Raw genomic sequence first — 15,146 nt, forward strand, 5'->3', positions numbered from 1 at the left:
CTGGAAAAGGTGGCTCTCCCTGTCCCCTGTCCCGACACTCTTCAGAGATAGGAAGACAGAGTTAATCTTGAATGAATGTTATTTCTACTCAGTCCTAAGCAAGAATAAGCTGCCCTCTTGGTGATAATACTTTACGTTTGTATGGAGTGCTATCATTTATGAAATTCTTTCGGTATGCTTTTTAAGTTATGCTGGCAAAATAACCACAGTTCAGAAAATGTGGACTTATGAAAAATAAAATCCCCATAATTCTTAATAAAACTGCATTTTGCACTTTGATACATTACCCTGTGCTTTGCTCATATAGAACTTTGCATTATTTTAAACATAGCATATCTATAGTTTTTATCTTGTTTCCCCATTTAGCTTTGTAGCAAATTTTTTTTTTTTTTTCAAGCATCTAAACTCTCCTTGTTATACTTCTAAACAGAGGCACAGTGTTCTCTCTGGTCTCTTAGATACTCTTTTGTTGGATGTTGAAGTTATTTCCATGGTGCAGTGGTGTGATCACAGCTCACTGAAACCCCAACCTCCCTGGCTCAGGTGATCCTCCCACCTCAGCCTCCTGAATGGTTGGGACTTTGAGCCTACAGGTGTGCACCACCATGCCCAGCTAAATTTTTTGGGGAACAGAGGGATCTCACTGTGTTGCTCAGGCTGGTATTAAACTCCTGGTCTCAAGCGATCCTCCCACCTCAGCCTCTCAAAGTGTTGGGGTTACAGGCATGAGCCACTGCACCCAGCCTATTGAGCTTTCTTTTTGAAAAATATTTGAATATGCCCTTTGTCCCTCTTTATATTGGAGTCTTGATGTTTTTCTTTTATGTATGTAAAAACTTTTCCCTGATTATGAATTTTATATGTATATTGGAAAAAATTTTTAAAAATCACAAAATCATAATAAAAATGACCCTCAGGTTTCAGCTCAGTGGCCCATGCCTGTACTTTGAGAGGGCAAGGCAAGATCACTTGAGCCCAGGAGTTCAAGACCAGCCTGGGCAACATAGGGAGATCCCATCTCTACAAAAAATACAAAAAAAATTAGCTGAGCATGGTGGTGCGTGCCTATAGTCGCAGCTACTCTGGAGGCTATGGTGGGAGGATCGCTTGAAGCCAGGAGGTCAAGGCTGTAGTGAATCATAATGGCACCACTGCACTCCAGCCTGGGTGATAGAGCAAAACTCTCAAAACAAAGACCTTCAGAATCAGTTCATGGATCATTACCTGGAGATAAGTACTAGTAACATTTAGATACATTGTCTTCCAGTTGTTTTCTATGCATGTATACATATCGTTTTTCATTTAAAAGAAAATTAGGCTGGGTGCGGTGGCTCATGCCTGTAATCCCAGCACTTTGGGAAGCTGAGGTGGGCGGATCACCTGAGGTCAGGAGTTCGAGACCAGTCTGGCCAACATGGTGAAACCCTGTCTCTACTAAAAATACAAAATTAGCTGGGCGTGGTGGCAGGCGCCTGTAATCCCAGCTACTCGGGAGCCTCAGGCAGGAGAATCACTTGAACGCGGGAAGTGGAGGTTGCAGTGAGCCCAGATTGTGCCACTGCACTCCAACCTGGGCGACAAACAAGAGCAAAACTCCATCTCAGAAAGAAAAAAAAAAGGAAAATTAGATTCATATTCTACGTATTATTTTTATCCTTTTCCATTTAACATTTTATGATAAGTATTTTCCATGTTATAAAATATTTTCAGGCATAATTGGCCACATCATTTTCTATGTTACAGTTGTATCTTAATTTATCTATTCCCTTACTATTGAACATCAAGATGTTGCCTATAAATAATTATTTAACATAGGCCTCTGTGCCTATCTTTGATCATTTCCTCTGAGTACGTTCTGAGAAATGCGGTTACCTGGTGAAGGTTATGAACACAAGCTCATCGCTGTTCCTGGGTGGAATCTGATCTGGTGGGCCTGCTGTGAGCTGTTCCCAGCGGCTCTGACATGCCACTGTCACCACTCCCTGGCCAGCATGGGGTCGTTCCTGCCTTGATTTTTATATTTGCCATTTTGAGGCTTTAAGACTATTATTTGTCCCTGCTTGTTGGCCGTTTGTTTTTCTCTTCATATGTGTGGTCTGTTCCTGTCTTTTGTCCACTGTTCTCTTTGGTTTATTTCACACCCACACACATACACACACACACAGACACACAGACACATAAACACACACATACACACATAAATAGACACATAAGCACAGACACACACACACACATATACCCTTGGCATCTACATTTTTCTGTCTTTGTTATAACATTTTTAAGCACAGAGGTTTTCTTTTTCTTTTTTTTTTTTTTTTCTTTTTATGAGATGGAGTCTTGCTCAGTTGCCCAGGCTGGAGTGCAGTGGTGCGATCTCGGCTCACTTCAGGCTCTGCCTCTTGGGTTCACGCCATTCTCCTGCCTCAGCCTCCCAAGTAGCTGGGACTACAGGCACCCGCCACCATGCCTGGCTAATTTTGTTTGTATTTTTTTTAGTAGAGATGGAGTTTCACCATGTTAGCCAGGATTGTCTCGATCTCCTGACCTCGTGATCTGCCCTCCTCAGCCTCCCAAAGTGCTGGGATTACAGGTGTGAGCCACCGCGCCCAGCCAATGCACAGAGATTTTCTAATTCTGTATAATAAGGTCTATTAGATTTTGTTTCTTTATACTTTTCATTGGCACTTAGCCCCTTAACTCCTTTTTTGGTTCTATATATTACATTTAACTTTTAAATTACTCTTGAATTGTATTCCTCACTATTCCTTTAGAATTGTCTATTATATTATTGTAGCTTCTTTTTTTTTATTTTTTGAGATGGACTCTCCCTCTGTCACCAGGCTGGAGTGCAGGGTTGCAGTCTTGGCCCACTGCAACCTCTGCCTCCCGGGTAACTGAGACTACAGGTGCGCACCACCACATCCAGCTAATTTTTGTGTTTTTAGTAGAGAGGGGATTTCACCATGTTGGCCAGGTGGTCTTGATCACAAGATCCACCCACCTCGGCCTCCCAGAGTTCTGGGATTACAGGCCTGAGCCACTGCACCCAGCCCTGTAGCTTCTTTTTTTTTTTTTTTTTTTTTTTTTTTTGAGACGGAGTCTCGCTCTGTCGCCCAGGCTGGAGTGCAGTGGCGCAATCTCGGCTCACTGCAAGCTCCGCCTCCCGGGTTCACACCATTCTCCTGCCTCAGCCTCCCAAGTAGCTGGGACTACAGGCGCCCGCCACCTCGCCCGGCTAGTTTTTTGTAGTTTTTAGTAGAGACGGGGTTTCACCGTGTTCGCCAGGATGGTCTCGATCTCCTGACCTCGTGATCCGCCCGTCTCGGCCTCCCAAAGTGCTGGGATTACAGGCTTGAGCCACCGCACCCGGCCCCCTGTAGCTTCTTAATTGACTCTAAGCCCAGGAGTTCAAGGCTGCAGTGAGCTTTTATTACGCTGCTGCACTCCAGCCTAGGTAACAGAGCAAGACCTGTCTTTAAAAACTAATTAATTTTTTTTTTTTTTTTTTGGCCAGGCGCAGTGGCTCACACCTGCCTGTAATCCCAGCACTTTGGGAGACTAAGGCGGGCAGATAAAGCGGTCGGGAGTTCAAGACTAGCCTGCTCAACGTGGTGAAACCCCGTCTCTACTAAAAATACAAAAATTAGCAGGGCATGGTGGTACACGCCTGTAGTCCCAGCTTCTCAGGAGGCTGAGGCAGGAGAATCGCTTGAACAGGAGGTGGAGGTTGCAGTGAGCCAAGAGCAAACCACTGCACTCCATCCTGGGCGACAGAGCTAGACTTCATCTCCAAAAAACAAAAAACAAAACAAAACAAAAACTAATTAATTTTTTGAAAAGAATTACTTTTTTTTTTTTTTTTTTTTGAGATGGAGTCTCTCTCTCTCGCCCAGAGTGCAGTGGTGCCATCTCAGCTCACTGCAAGCTCCACCTCCTGGGTTCAAGCGATTCTCCCGCCTCAGCCTCCCAAGTAGCTGGGACTACAGTCGTGCACCACCACGCCCTGCTAATTTTTGTGTTTTTAGTAGAGACGGGGTTTCACCATGTTAGCCAGAATGGTCTCGATCTCCTGACCTCGTGATCCACCCCACCCACCTTGGCCTCCCAAATTGCTGGGATTACAGGTGTGAGCCACTGTGCCCAGCCAAGAATTGCTTTTGGGGTGGTTATGGGACCTACTCAGAGATCCTGTCTGTTTCTTAATAGTATGAGGGCACAGCCTCATGGTGATTCCTACGTTTGTGACTTTGGCAGTCCCACACCACCGCTGGGAGCAGAGGTACCCTTTCACGTGTTGCTCTGCGGCAGCGTTTAAGAGGATTCATGAGAACGACTGCTGCAGCTCACGCTTATCCCCATCGGCTGCTGCGGCTCACGCTTATCCCCATTGGCTGCTGCGGCTCACGCTTATCCCCATCGGCTGCTGCGGCTCACGCTTATCCCCATGGAGTTATGATGTTGTGTCAGGGTCCGCAAGATCACCTTCAAGCTTGACAATTTGCTAGAGGGACTCATAGGGCTCAGAACAGTTATGGTTTGTTACAACGAAAGGATACAGACTAAAATCAGCAGAGTCTTTTCCAGAGGAAACCAGGCACAAGCTTCCAAGTGTCCCCTCCCCATGGAGCTGCGTGGGGACACAGTTAATTCTTTCAGCAACAATGTGTGACAACACAAGCAAAGTGCTGCTAACTAGAGAAGCTCACCCAAGCTGTAGTGTCCAGGGTTTCGATGGAGGGTGGGTTGCACAGGCATGCAGAGTGGGAGCTTAGGGACGTAAACCAAAAGACTCTTGGGGGCTATCACCCTAGACTTAGTATTTTGCCGGGGAAGCAAAACGTAATGTTTCCAGCAAGCATTTTGGTCAGGACATAACAGGAGACCATTCTGAACAGCTGGGATTAGTGTTTTAAAAGGAAAGCCATGTGACATGCCTAGATCTATACTCCTAAAAGTAGATGGCTCACCCCATGAGGCTTAAATGCTTCTATAGCTGCTGCCTCCCATGCCTCTGTCAGAACAAATATCCTGCTCCTCAGGGTTGGAGAAAAACACCCCTGGTGTTCAGTGGCATGGCACATGTGAAAAGTGGCCCTGGGCTGGCATTGAAGGAGCTTGAAAGTCATTACTCCATCCTAACAACAGGCAAAAATCTGAACAAATTGAAAATCAACAACTCCTCTTAGATCTCTCAGAGAATTGAGGCCACAGGGAACAGTGTCACATCTGAAGTTGAAGATACAGAGAAGAGGATACGGACAGAACCACAAATTCCTGGAGTACAGACCCATGAGCAGGAACCTGCAGAGGAACCAGTGCTGGGGCAAGAAACCTACCCTGTCATTATACTTGCTGGAGACTCAGCGTGGCCAGGTTTGAGATTAAAAACCCCAAGGAGCTGGGTGCAGTGACACATGCCTGTAATCCCAGCACTTTGGGAGGTGAAGGCGGAAGGATCACCTGAGGTCGGGAGTTTGAGACCAGCTAGACCAACATGGAGAAACTCCATCTCTACTAAAAATACAAAATTAGCTGCGCATGATGGTAATCCCAGCTACTCAGGAGGCTGAGGCAGGAGAATCGCTTGAACCCAGGAGGCGGAAGTTGCAGTGAGCCTAGATGGTGCCATTGCACTCCAGCCTGGGCAACAAGAGCAAAACTCCATCTCAATAAATAAATAAATAGGGGCCAGGCGCGGTGGCTCAAGCCTGTAATCCTAGCACTTTGGGAGGCCGAGACGGGTGGATCACGAGGTCAGGAGATCGAGACCATCCTGGCTAACACGGTGAAATCCCGTCTCTACTAAAAATACAAAAAACTAGCCGGGCGAGGTGGCGGGCGCCTGTAGTCCCAGCTACTCGGGAGGCTGAGGCAGGAGAATGGTGTGAACCCGGGAGGCGGAGCTTGCAGTGAGCTGAGATCCGGCCACTGCACTCCAGCCCGGGCCACAGAGCAAGACTCCATCTCAAAAAATAAATAAATAAATAAATAAATAGGAAAATAACCCCAAGGAGGCCGGGTATGGTGGCTTATGCCTGTAATCCCAGCACTTTGGGAGGCCGAGGCTGGGGGATCACTTGAGGTCAGGAGTTCGAGACCAGCCTGGCCAACATGGTGAAACCCTGTCTCTACTAAAAATGTAAAAATTAGCTGGGTGTGGTAGTGCACGCCTGTTAGGCAAGCCCACACTTTTGTGATCTTACCTCCATGAGCTCTACCAGGTTTTCACAATGAAGATTGGAGAAAAATCCCTTCGTGCTTCTAGCAAAAGGAGAAGAGAAGCCATTTTGAAATATACCCACGCCATCTGAAGGTATGGCAAACGACAAAAAGAAAAAAAAAAGGAAGCATACCCAGAGCATTCTGCTCTTGACATGGCCGCCCCTCAGTATAAACTCTTTTGTCAAACCTTGACCTACTGGAATTTTATCAGAGCCTAGCAACCCGGGGAAAGGAAAATGCCCAACTCCAGCCCTCTCTAACTGTCCTGTCACACTTAAGGTGGAAAAAAAACTGGGAAATCCTTGTGAAGGTCACAGCCCAGGGTGCCTAAAAGACAGAGACCTCGTCATAGGACTGTAGTATCCTTGTCCTCCCACACACCTTATCACCACACCACAAGACACCACATATTCGGCATTCAATTAAAAATTACAAGCTGGGCCGGGCGCGGTGGCTCAAGCCTGTAATCCCAGCACTTTGGGAGGCCGAGACGGGCGGATCACGAGGTCAGGAGATCGAGACCATCCTGGCTGACACGGTGAAACCCCGTCTCTACTAAAAAATACAAAAAACTAGCCGGGCGAGGTGGCGGGCGCCTGTAGTCCCAGCTACTTGGGAGGCTGAGGCAGGAGAATGGCGTGAACCCGGGAGGCGGAGCTTGCAGTGAGCTGAGATCCGGCCACTGCACTCCAGCCTGGGCGACAGAGCGAGACTCCGTCTAAAAAAAAAAAAAAAAAAAAAAAAAAAAATTACAAGCTGTACTTAAAGGCAAAGTATAAAATGCCATTTGAAGCAACAATGAGTGAGAATTTTCCAAAATTAATTTCAGGTATGAAAGACATGAAACCACAAATCCAGGAAGCTCAGAGAACGCCAAGAAGGATAAATGCCAAAAAGCCTATACCTAGGCATATTTTCAAACTAAAAAAAAAAAAAATCAAGATGAAGAAAAAAATCTTGAAAGAAGCCAAGGAGGAAAAGGCAAAGATAAGACTTGCATTAGACTTCTTCACAGAAACCATCAAAACAAAAAGAGTGGAGTGAAATATTTACAGTCTTGAGAGAAAAAACCCACCGACCTAGAATTCTGAACCCTATGAGATTATCCTTCAAAAAGGAAGTCGCAATAAATATGTTCTCAGACAAATAAAAATTGAAGAAATTGGCCGGGCGCGGTGGCTGAAGCCTGTAATCCCAGCACTTTGGGAGGCCGAGACGGGCGGATCACGAGGTCAGGAGATCGAGACCATCCTGGCTAACACAATGAAACCCCGTCTCCACTAAAAATACAAAAAAATTAGCCGGGCGTGGTGGCAGCGCCTGTAGTCCCAGCTACTCGGGAGGCTGAGGCAGGAGAATGGCGGGAACCCGGGAGGCGGAGCTTGCAGTGAGCCGAGATCGTGCCACTGCACTCCAGCCTGGGCGACAGAGCGAGACTCCGCCTCAAAAAAAAAAAAAAAAAAAAATTGAAGAAATTTGTTGTCAGTAGACCAGCCCTGCAAGAAATGTTAAAAGAAGTTCTTCAGAGAAATAATATAATATTTAATAAAATACATGTATGTTATATATATTTATATATGTATATATACGTGTTTAATAAAATACATATGTTATATATATTTATATATGTATATATACATGTTTAATAAAATACATATAATGTTATATATATTTTTATATGTTATCTATATTTAATATAAGATATACTATAAAAAGAAAATATAGATCAGAAATTCAAATCTACATGAAGAATGGAAGCGCAGGAGAGAAAAAATAAGTGTAACTAAAATTTAAAATTTATATTTTTCTTATTCTTAATTGATCTATACAATAAGGCTTAATATACAACTTTATTTTGAACCATATTGTTCAAAATAATAATAGCAACAATGTTTTCTTTTTTTTTTTTTTTTTTTTTTTTTTTTGAGACGGAGTCTCGCTGTGTCTCCCAGGCTGGAGTGCAGTGGCGTGATCTCGGCTCACTGCAAGCTCCGCCTCCCGGGTTCACGCTTTCTCCCGCCTCAGCCTCCCAAGTAGCTGAGACTACAGGCGCCCGCCACCACGCCCGGCTAGTTTTTTGTATTTTTAGTAGAGACGGGGTTTCACCATGTTAGCCAGGATAGTCTCGATCTCCTGACCTCGTGATCCACCCGCCTCGGCCTCCCAAAGTGCTGGGATTACAGGCTTGAGCCACCGCGCCCGGCCAGCAACAATGTTTTCAATCATTACAGCTATGTATAAGTGAAATGCAGCAATGATTCAAGGGATAGGAGAGAGAAATTAGAACTGTTTTATTATAAGATACTTGTACTTCTCATGAAGTGGAAAAAAGACGTATCTGACAGTCTGATACAGGACTGTTATCTTAAAAAGAACTTTTTTTTTTTTTTTTTGAGACGGAGTCTCGCTCTGTCACCCAGGCTGGAATGCAGAGGCGTGATCTCGGCTCACTGCAACCTCTACCTCCCAGGTTCATGCCATTCTCCTGCCTCAGCCTCCCAAGTAGCTGGGACTACAGGTACCTGCCACCACGCCCGAATAATTTTTTTGTGTTTTTAGTAGAGACAGAGTTTCGCCCTGTTAGCCACGATGGTCTTGATCTCTTGACCTTGTGATCCGCCTGCCTCGGCCTCCCAAAGTGCTGGGATTACAGGTGTGAGCCACCGTGCCTGGCCAAAAAGGACTCTTAAAACTCAACAATAAGAACATGAATGACTGGGCACGGTGGCTCATACCTGTAATCCCAACATTTTGGGAGGCCAAGGTGGACGGATCACCTGAGGTTAGGAGTTCAAGACCATCCTGGCCAACATGGTGAAACCCCGTCTCTACTAAAAATACAAAAATTAATCAGGTGTGGTGGCACGCGCCTGTATTCCCAGCTACTTGGGAGGCTTAGGCAGGAGAATCGCCTGCACCCAGGAGGCAGAGGTTCCATCGAGCCAAGATCGTGCCATTGCACTCCAACCTGGGTGACAAGAATGAAACTTTATCTCAAAAAAAAAAAAAAAAAAAAAGGCCTGGTGCAGTGGCTCACACCTGTAATCCCAGTACTTTGGGAGGCTGAGGCAGGTCGATCACGAGGTCAGGAGATCGAGACCATCCTGGCTAACACGGTGAAACCCCGTCTCTACTAAAAATACAAAAAGTTAGCCAGGCATGGTGGCACATGCCTGTAATTCCAGCTACTCAGCAGGCTGAGGCAGGAGAATCGCTTGAACCGGGGAGGCAGAGGTTGCAGTGAGCTGAGATCGAGCCACTGCACTCCAGCCTGGGTGACAGAGTGAGACTCTGTCTCAAAAAAGAAAAGAAAAGAAAAGAAAGAAAAGAAGAAAAAGAAAAGAAAAAAGAGGGAGGGACGGAGGGAGGGAGGGAGGAAATGAACAACCTGACTTAGAAGTGGGCAAAATATCTGAACAGATACCTCACCAAAAAAGATAAACAGATATAAACATATGGAAAAAATGCTTCACGTTTTATGTCATTTAGGGAATTACAAATTAAAACAATGAGATTCCACAACACGCATATTAGGACGGCCAAAATTCAAAACGTTGACAACAGCACTCATTGCCAATGGGATTATAAAGTGGTGCAGCCACTTTGGAAGACAGTTTGGCAGTTTATTATAAAACTAAGCATACTCTTACCATGTGACCCAGCAATCACACTCCCTGGTATTTAGTCAAATGAGTTGGAAACTTATGTCCACACAAAAACCTGCACATGGATGCTTATAGCACCTTTATTCATAACTGCCAAAGCTTGGAAGGAACCAAGAAACTTGGAAGTTCACAAACCAAGTTGTTGAACTGAACTCTGGTATATCCAGACAATGGAGTATTATTCAATGCTGAAAAGAAATAAGCTATCAACCCATGAAAAGACACGGGAAAGCCTTTAGTGCATATTATAATACTAAGTGGAAGAATCAAATATGAAAAGCCTACATACTGGCTGGGCGTGGTGGCTCACGCCTGTAATCCCAGCACTTTGGGAGGCTGAGGCAGGCGGATCACGAGGTCAAGAGATAGAGACCATCTGGCCCACATGGTGAAACCCTGTCTCTACCAAAAAAAAAAAAAAAAAAATTGGCTGGGCATGGTAGTCCTCTGCCCACCCCCACAGCATACTTGGGCATGACCTCCAGCCTTTTGTTGCCATCCAGGTTCGTGTGCATTTCTGCTGGCGCAGTAAATCAACCACTATGACACGGTTTTGCAAAAGAGAAAAGATTTATTCGCAAGGGCACTGAGCGGGGAGGTGGGACAACATGTCTCAAATCCACGTCCCCCGAAGATAAGTGACAGCTTCGTTCTGTGTGAGCATGGCTGGAGTTCATGGCATTTCACAGGACACGTGTACAGAAAAGGGTAGCATTAGCATGAGCTGAAGGCAGAGTTTTTGGCCCTCCAATGTCAAAAGGCCACGTTTTGGGCACTTGCGCAGGCCCAGTTGAAGGGTTAGTGGTCTCAACCAGTTTGAACTGGACAGGAGCTGGTCTAAGTTCCTGAAAAACGACCGAAGAAGCTGTGACCATGGTGGCTTACGCATGTTATCTATACAGCAGCCAGGGAAGGTTACGTTTCGGCATTCAGCGGCAAGGCTTTCAGCTACGGTGGCCCTTAAGCTTCACAGAAAAAGGAGAAGAAAAAAAATTAAAAACCAAGCGACCCAAAAGCAAAAACCCAAAAGCCCCCTCCTGCCGCAGACAGACCCTTTACTACTGATGCCAATCATTAAAGCGATCTGTCGAGGTTTAGTGCACCACTGCACTCCAGCCTGGGCAACAGGGTGAGACCCTGTCAAAAAGGAAAGGAAAGGATAGGAAAGGGGAAGGGAAGGGGAAAGGGAGGAGGGAGGAAAAGAAAGGAAGAAAATAAAAGAAAGAAAAAAGAAAAGAAAAGAAAATGCACAGTGAGCTAGATTTGGCCTGGAGGCTGTAGCTTGCCAACTCCTACTCTGGATTCATGGATTAGAGTTTAAGGAAGAGTTGGAGAAGTATGGCAGAAGAACTGGAGTGAGGCCCAACCCCGTGGTGTTCTAGGAGAAAGGCTTTTGACACAGGCATCTGGCAGTTATTTTTCAGGGGAGGACCTACAAATTAGAAGGCTGTACAGCTCCCCTTACTAGTCAAGTGACTACACTTTTGTTTTATTTTTTTTTAGAGACAGGATCTCCCTCTCTCACCCAGGCTGGAGTGTGGTGCTGCAGTCACAGCTCACTGTAGCCTCGAACTTGTGGGCTCAAGTGATCCTGCCTCGGTTTCCTGAGTAGTGGGACTACAGACACACTCCACCATGCCTGGGTAATTGCTTTTAGTTTTTGTAGAGATGGGGTCTCCTTGTGTTGCCCAGACTGGTCTTGAACTCCTCGCCTTAAGTAATCCTGCCACCTTGGCCTCCCAAAGTGCTGGGATTACAGGTGTGAACCACCATGCCCGGCCCCGTGTGACTACTCCTACAGAGGCCCTCGATGGCCTGGAATGATTGATTCCAGGACTCTGTCTTCTCATCCCAAAGCACCAAACCCTACTGATAAGGAAAGGGCCCCCGTTTCAGAACTTCCACGGCCACCCCACACACAGCCCTGGGATTGGTAACTTTGCAACCTGGGCTTCCCCGATAATCAGATTTACGGTAAGACCCCCAAAGAGGTCCAGGCGCTTCTAAAATAAGTTATACGGAGAATCCAAACCCAAATCCTCAAGATGTGAGCCCACATCACATCCCCCAAAATGGAGCATCCGTGACCACTCCAGCCTTGCTAAGGACACAGCACACTCCTTGACCCTCGCCACTACAGAGGACAATTGCATTCACAAATGTCCACTGGTTCCCACGCACTAAGCAAACTTTTATGGCCTTAATTGACACTGTTTCCGCAAAGACCCCACTAAATGTAAGGGATGAACTCCCTCTGTTCCCTGGGGCATAAGATTGAAGTCAAACAAGTCCGCCTCACTCTGATCACTGGTGTAATAGCTTTGCAGAATATTCCAGTGGTCTCAGTTCTTTCTGCTCTTGAATTTCCATCACTGGGATGGATGCTCCAATTGGAATAAAACCCACACTTTGTCCCTTACTGTTGGTCTTGGCAGACGAGACCCTGAAGACCTGCCCAAGCCATTAAAATTGTTAATATGACCCAAAATACATTAAAACAGGGACTTCAAGGATTGAGAGAAGGGGTGACTATCCCCTCTGTTTCTCCGTTTAACAGCCCGATTTGACATGTTCTTCCAATGGAAAAGAACAAATGGCATCTCACGGTGGATGCTGAAACCTTAACCCAGGGGACCGTGGAGGCCCCAGCCCCAGCAGGCTGAAAGGATGGAGCCCATTCAGTCTTTTGCTGTCCAATATTTGCTATTTTTGCTTCCTTGAAGTGTTCCACAGTACCTAATTCAACAGCCTCTCAGCCTCTACTTCCATTCTATTTATTGTGGTAAAATATATAACAAAATTTACCAATTTAACCTTTTTGTTTTTTCTTTTTTCTTTTTTTTTTTTTTGGGACATGATCTCACTCTGTCACCCAGGCTGGAGTACAGTGGTGCCCTCGCAGATCACCGCAGCCTCAACCTCCTGGGCTCAAGGGATCCTCCCACCTCGGCCTCCTGAGTAATTAGGATTACAGGCTTAAGCCACCATGCCCAGCCTATTTTAATAATTTTTTAAATTTTAATTTTATTTATTTTTTAAAATTTTACTTTAAGTTCTGAGATTCATGTGCAGAACGTGCAGGTTTCTTACACAGGTATACACATGCCATAATGGTTTGCTGCACCTATCAACCCGTCATCTAGGTTTTAGGCCCTGCATGCCTTAGGCATTTCTCCTAATGCTGTCCCTCCCCTTGCCCCCCACCCCTAGCCAGGCCCCAGTGTGTGATCTTCCCCTCCCTGTGTCCATGTGTTCTCTTGTTCACCTCCCACTTATGAGTGAGAACATGCAGTGTTTGGTTTTCTGTTCCTGTGTTAGTTTGCTGAAAATGATGGCTTCCAGCTTCATCCACGTCTCTGCAAAAGACATGAGCTCATTCTTTTTTATGGCTGCTTAGTATTCCATGTTGTATATATGCCACATTTTCTTTATCCAGTCTATCATTGATGGACATTTGGGTTGGTTGGTTCCAAGTCTTTGCTATTGTAAATAGTGCTGCAATCAACATACGTGTGCATGTGTCTTTATAGTAGAAGGATTTATAATGCTTTGGGTATATACCCAGTAATGGGACTGCTGGGTCAAATGGTATTTCTGGTTCTAGATCCTTAAGGAATCGCCACAATGTCTTCCACAATGGCTGAACTAATTTATACTCCCACCAACAGTGTCAAAGTGTTCCTATTTCTCCACAGCCTCGCCAGCATGTTGTTTTCTGACTTTTTAATAATCGCCATTCTGTTTTTGTTTTGTTTTGTTTTTTGTTTTTTTTTTGTTTTTTTTGTTTTTTGAGACGGAGTCTTGCTCTGTCACCCAGGCTGGAGTGCAGTGGCGCGATCTCGGCTCACTGCAAGCTCTGCCTCCCAGGTTCACGCCATTCTCCTGCCTCAGCCTCCCGAGTAGCTGGGACTACAGGCGCCTGCCACATGCCCAGCTAATTTTTTGTATTTTTAGTAGAGATGGGGTTTCACCGTGTTAACCAGGATGGTCTCGGTCTTCTGACCTCATGATCCACTCGCCTCGGCCTCCCAAAGTGCTGGGATTACAGTCATGAGCCACCGCACCCGGACCCTAATAATCGCCATTCTAACTGGCATGAGATGGTATCTCATTGTGGTTTTGATTTGCATTTCTCTAATGACCAGTGATGATGAGCTTTTTTTCATATGTTTGTTGGCCACATAAATGTCTTCTTTTGAGAAGTGTCTGTTCATATCCTTTACCCACTTTTTGATGGGGTTGTTTTTTTCCTGTAAATTTATTTAAGTTCCTTCTAGATTCTGGATATGAGCCCTTTGTCAGATGGGTAGCTTGCAAAAGTTTTCTCCCATTCTGTAGGTTGCCTGTTCACTCTGAGGATAGTTTTGTTTGCTGTGCAGAAGCTCTTTAGTTTGATTACATTCTATGTGTCAATTCTGGCTTTTGTTGCCATTGCTTTTGGCGTTTTGTCATGAAGTCTTTGCCCATGCCGATATCCTGAATGGTATTAACTAAGTTTTCTTCTAGGGTTTTTATGGTTTTTGGGTTTTACATTTAAGTCTTTAATCTATTTTGAGTTAATTTTTGTATAAGGTATAAGAAAGGGGTCCAGTTTCTGTTTTCTGCATGTGGCTAGCCAGTTTTCCCAGCAGCATTATTAAATAAGGAATCCTTTTTCCATTTCTTGTTTTTGTCAGGTGTGTCAAAGATCAGATGGTTGTAGATGTGTGGTGTTATTTCTGAGGCTCCTGTTCTGTTCCATTGGTCTATATCTCTGTTTAAAAATATGGAATGCTTTGGTCGGGCATGGTGGCTCACACCTGTAATCTCATCACTTTGGGAGGTCGAGGTGGGCGGATCGCAAGGTCAGGAGATCGAGACCACCGTGAAACCCCATCTCTACTAAAAATACAAAAAATTAGCCGGGTTTGGTGGCGGGCGCCTGTAGTCCCAGCTACTCGGGAGGCTGAGGCAGGAGAATGGTGTGAACCCAGGAGACAGAGCTTGCAGTGAGCCGAGATGGCGCCACTGCACTCCAACCTGGGCGACAGAGCGAGACTCCGTCTCAAAAAATAAAATAAAATAAAATAAAATAAAATAAAATCATGGAACGCTTCACAAATTCGCGTGTCGTCCTCGGGCAGGGGCAATGCGAATCTTCTATCATTCTGATTTTAGTATATGTGTTGCCAAAGCGAGCACTAATTTAATCATTTTTCAGTGTACAGTTTAGTGACACTAAGTACATTCACAGCCATCTATTTCTAGAATCTTTTCATC

The 15,146-nt window shown here is 45.3% G+C and overlaps 1 non-coding gene across 1 annotated transcript; it reads right to left on the reverse strand.

Moving 5' to 3' along the window:
• Positions 1–14,965: 14,965 nt before the first annotated feature.
• LOC139358999 (U6 spliceosomal RNA) lies at positions 14,966–15,068 on the reverse strand. The gene has a single exon (XR_011614502.1). It is a non-coding gene; the product is annotated as a U6 spliceosomal RNA (small nuclear RNA).
• Between the last annotated feature and the right edge of the window lie 78 nt (positions 15,069–15,146).

Source organism: Macaca nemestrina, chromosome 15 (assembly GCF_043159975.1).
Source record: "Macaca nemestrina isolate mMacNem1 chromosome 15, mMacNem.hap1, whole genome shotgun sequence".
Taxonomy (NCBI): domain Eukaryota; kingdom Metazoa; phylum Chordata; class Mammalia; order Primates; family Cercopithecidae; genus Macaca; species Macaca nemestrina.